Below are 5,273 nucleotides of genomic sequence, written 5' to 3'. Positions count from 1 at the left end.
AGATATTAAATTTCCATGTTTCTCATTTTCTCTCCCCTGCCAATAGGAAGGCTCTGTTGTGAGGAATCCCTGCCAGCGGGTTGGAAATCTCATTGCTCTAGATTTTACTGAAAAAAATGGCTTTTAATAATTGGTGCTGGCTGGCCCACAAAGCAAAGGAGACATCTGAGAAATGGCTGGGCTCTCTGGCTACATGGCAATACAGCTGCTTCCCTCTAGTAGGTGGGTAATTTATGGCAGCCTGAGGAAGTCATGGAGGAAGAAAGAGATGTCCAAAGGAGATGTGGCACCAGAGAGACACATTAACTCTGGAAATGGTTACAGTATACAACATCCACTGGCCTCTAGGAAGCCTGGGGGACAGAGATGGATACTACTTTGCACACAAGTGCTGTGGTTATTTGATTGTAAAATGTCCCCCAGAGCCTCAAGTGTTTTTTATTGAGTTTACTACTTAGCTCCCAGCTGACAGAGCCATTGGGAGGTAGAGCCTTGCTGGAGGAGATATACGCCTGAGGGTGCATCAGGAGGATTATTAGTCGAGCCCGCCTACTGTGGGTTCAGAGCCTAGCCTGCCCTTGCTGTTCTTTCTGATGTGGATGTGTCATACTGTAAGCCAGCTGCCAGGCTTCTCTCCACTGTAATGAAGCTTCCCCTCAGAACCATAAGACTGAAATAAACCCTTTCCCCGCACAAGCTGCTTCCAGTTAGGCATTTGATCCCAGCGACAAGAAGGAAATTGCAACAGAAAATTGGTACCAGGAGTGAGTTCATTGCTGCAATGAGCATGACCATAAGGTTTTGGGTCTTTTGAAATTGGTTTGCAGGAGAAATATGGAAGGATTTGAACTTTTGGACCAGAAAAGTCTTGCAGTGCTGTAAATTGAGCTTGATGGGCCATTATGGTAAGAGTTTAATAAACCTCTATGTGGAGAGTAATGAGGACTGGGAAAGCTTGGCTTATGGGCTTTCAGAAGGGAAAGAGGGGACTTTTTGGAATTAGGCTACTTGCAGAACAGGTGGTGATATTCTCTCCATGTTCTGAGAATCTGAGAAGAATTGAATTTAATAGTAATAGGCTGGTGGGTCTGGTAGAAGAAAGTATAGAACAGAGACATATGAGATACATGAAGTTACACAGAAAGAAATGTAATCAAGTTTAAAGTCCCAGGCATACAGGCTTGTTTTAGGCTGCTTAAGCTGCAGTTGTTAATGAGATTACTACTTTGAATATGTTTGAATATGGGCCATCTGTTCTTCACTAGGACAATGGAAAATGTGCCCTGAGGGCAAAAACATAATCCACTGAAGGCTCAACATAGTAAGAATGCTTTTTTTTTTTTTTTTTTGAGAGAGGATCCTGAAGGAAGCATGCTGAAGGAATGAGTATCCTGCTCCTCAAGATCAAATCCTCCTGGATTTCCAAATACTGTGAAATCTACCTACAACTGGTGGGGGAAGAATGAGACATGTAGGAAATAAGGCCATGAAGTATACATGGTTCTGAAGATGGGGATGTGAGGCAAGGTTGAAATTTCGTCATAGAGGCACTATAGCGCCTGAACAATATTCCCAGAGAAAACCCATCAGCTGACCTGAAATTGAACACATCTGTCTCGGTCTCCCAAGCCCAAAGAGAGCCACCAGCACCATCTGGCTGAACAGCAAATATAGACATTTTAAATATTATTTATTTATTTGAGAGAGAGAGAGAGAGAATGGGCATGGCAGAGCCTCTAGCCACTGCAAACTCGAGATGCATGTGCCCCCTTGTGCATCTGGCTTTACATGGGTACTGGAGAATCAAACTCTGTTCCAAAGATTTTGTATGCACGCAAGGGCCTTAACCACTGAACCATCCCTCCAGCCCCAGGAGACATGTTTTTTAATTGAGAATTTTCATATTTGGACATACTATAAATGGCTCATATTCTCATAAGGTTATATTCTTATTTCCTCTCCCCATCCCTTTTCACCCAGGGCTCTTCAGTGGGGTTATACCTATTCACTGCAGAATCATTAGTCCACTATTCAGTCTCTGGTGGGGAGAACGGCTCATAATACCCCACACTGTGGCTTTTACATTTTTTTTTTCTATCACCTCTTCCACAGTGTTCCCTGAACTTTGGAAGGCACGTTAGAAGTCTCAGCAGCCTTTGATTTTCTGCTTTAATGAGTTTTAAGACTCCCCAGTGTAGAGACACATTTTAATTTATTTTGGATTTATTTGTTTATTTTTTGCAGTGTTAGGGCTGAAACGCAGGGTCTTGGGCATAGTGGGCAGATGTTGCTCCACTGAGCAACATGTTCAACACTTTATTGTTAAGCTTTTGATTGGCATAGAGCATTTGTATGTAGTTGAGGCACATTGCTAATTAAGACTGGCCATTCAAGCTTTTACAAAATGCAATCTGAAATGCATTAAAATCAGAAACTTGTTGAGCATCAATACTCACTCAAAAACTGTTGGTATTGAAGACATTTTGTATTTCAGATTTTCAGAGACCATATATATTTTCAGAGACAGATAGATATGCTCAACTGGTAAAAATCAATATAAACAGATCAAAAATTAAAAAGTAAAACAGTGATATCTGAAACACAGTTTCAAAACATTTTGGATAATGGCATTTCAACTTGTTTTACTAGTATTGCTGCAGTTTCTCTACACAACTGTAGAAGTGGATAAGCAAAGGGAATAGGACCCCAGAGATGTGGTTAGAACTTCACAGTATTACTCATTTCCTCTCACCAAGCATTCATGCTCTGTGCCTGTACTTGCTATGTTCTTTCCAAGATTTTCTACATAAATACCCAGTTTTAGTTACAGACCATGATGTTATTCCTGCAGTGGGATGGGATTTCCTCTCTTCCCCAGTTTTGTCATATCATGTCCACTTGCCACCTTGATCAAATTTCCTGAGAAGCACAGTAAAACATAAGTGCCTCACCACAGAAATGTGTGGATTCTCTCCTGAGCTCCTATCCTGGTTCACAAGCTGCTTCCTGACTGGTGGCAAGAAGGTCCTTTGTGGCCACTGTGACTGAAAGGAACTCCATGCGTTGAGGAAATAACACGTTATTTAGTAGGCATAAAATCCCATGGATCCTGAAGCTATGGGAACTCGCTCAGCAGGGTGAGAGGAGACCTGTTATTTTCAAAATTCTAGCTCTAGCGTATATATTCACTGTATCATTTTGATAAATTGCTGGCTTCAGGAAGAAACACATATATGCATGGGAGCACACATGCATGCATGCACATGTGTGCACGCACACACACGCACACACACACACACACACACACACAGCAGTGAGCACCACAAACCATGGGGTGGATGATTCACACTTAATGGCAGAAATTGTCTCCCAGGGATGAGCCCTTCAGAATGAACTCAGCCACAGTGACCTTCTTTCCAATTATTGCACTGAAACCAGTCTCAGTCAGGATAGAAAGGTAGTTCTGGAGACTAAGACAGATGCCTGGGGGGCAGAAGGGACACTTGTATGAGTCTCTGTTTGAGATTTTTCTTCCCTAACTCATCCAGGAAAGTATCTAAATTCAAAAATAAATTCATTGATTTAAAACCTTCCTCATCCATTCTTAATTTTTCTTTGCTAACCCAATATTTGGTTTCCCTAGAGCAAATTGTGTGTGTGTGTGTGTGTGTGTGTGTGTGTGTGTGTGTGTGTGTGTATGCGTGTGGAAGCTAGAAGTTGATGTCAGGTATCTTCCTCCGTAACTCTCCACCTTATCTATTGCACTAGGGTCCATCACTTGAGCTCAGAGCTGGACAATCCAGTTAGTCTAGCTGGCCAGCTTGCCCAGAGGCTCCCTGTCTCCTGCTTCTGAGTGCTAGGGTTGCAGCTCAGCTGCCACACTGCCTGGCACGGTGCTGAAAGGGATCTGAACTCAGGTCCTCACCCTCGCACAGCAAGGACTTTCCTGGCCCCATATAGCTCTTCGCTAAGTAGTTTATGTTCTGTTAGGAAGGCAGGGTGCTCAGAGAAATGTGTATCTCTCTAGTTTGCTGTGGTATTTCATGGCTTATAAGAAGTGTGAGAATAGTCTGCTCAACTAATGTTTACTAAAGATTCCTCGTCCTGTGCTGCAGAGATGGCTTAGCCATTAAGGCCCTTGCCTGTAAAGACTAAGGACCCAGGTTCAGTACCCCAGTAACCACGTAAGCCAGATATATAAGGTGGGACATGTGTCTGGAGTTTGTTTGCAGTGCCTAGAGGCCCTGGAGGCCCATTCTCTCTCTCCCTCCCTCTCTCTCTCTCTTCCTCTTTTTCTCTCTTCCTCGCTCCAATTAAAAAAAAAAAAAAAACTTCCTTGTCTGATTAGTTACAATCACTTGAGGTGCTAGTGGACAATGCTTACTCTAGATCTTACTGAAAGTCTAATGTATTCAGATTTTTAAGAAAGAGCCTGCATTGCCCCAAGCCACAGCTGCCCCTTCAAGACTCTTACTCAATGTCTCTGGAATGGGAGCAAAGTACAAGTGTTGGTTTGAAGCTCTTGAGTGATGTTGGGATCTTCCAGGTTTGATAACCATAGGTTTCATCTCTTGGTATTCCTTTCAGCTTGTCAGTGTAACTTGGCAGTAGCCTTGCTTACAGCATGGGTCTGCACACGTGTATCTGCACCCATAAAGGATTTTCATGGCTAGGACATAAATCATGCTCTGCCCCCAGACCTTGGATCAGTCATCATTAACCTATTAGATCACTGTCAAAAATGAGACCTCCTTGGTGAGACAGGCCATGGTGTAGTAACAGAACATGGAAGGGAGGAAGCCCAGGAACCAAGCATTAATCTTAGTGCCAAGAGGGAAGGGACAGGCTTCAACCTGGAAGGCCAATGTCAAAGTGAGACCAGGAGAGGAATATGGATAGGATGGAGGTTCTGTCATCTTCACATCAGAGCTCAGCCTCTGAGGCAGACAGGGTGGATGGCCACCTGAGGTTCAGGATGCTATGAGATGACTGTGACAAAGAGCCAGTGAACAGAGGGGAATCTGGGGACAGAAAACCCAGACCCAGTGAATGGAGAGGGAGGCTTAGGGGCAAAAAATCCAGACCCTTCAAAAACAAATGCAAGAGCAGCCACAGGCCATAATAGGGTCAGCGGCAGAGCTCAGGGGACATGCAGAAATAAAACAGACACGTCAAAGAAATAGATAGCAGAACAAGAATCTCTCAGTTCTCTGCCTTGAGGGACAATGTTGATTCAAGAATTGATGGAGAAGGGTTTTAATGGTAGGTTGCTG

Source organism: Jaculus jaculus, chromosome 12, assembly GCF_020740685.1.
Source record: "Jaculus jaculus isolate mJacJac1 chromosome 12, mJacJac1.mat.Y.cur, whole genome shotgun sequence".
In the NCBI taxonomy this organism is placed as follows: domain Eukaryota; kingdom Metazoa; phylum Chordata; class Mammalia; order Rodentia; family Dipodidae; genus Jaculus; species Jaculus jaculus.
Note: the sequence above shows the minus strand (reverse complement) of the source record.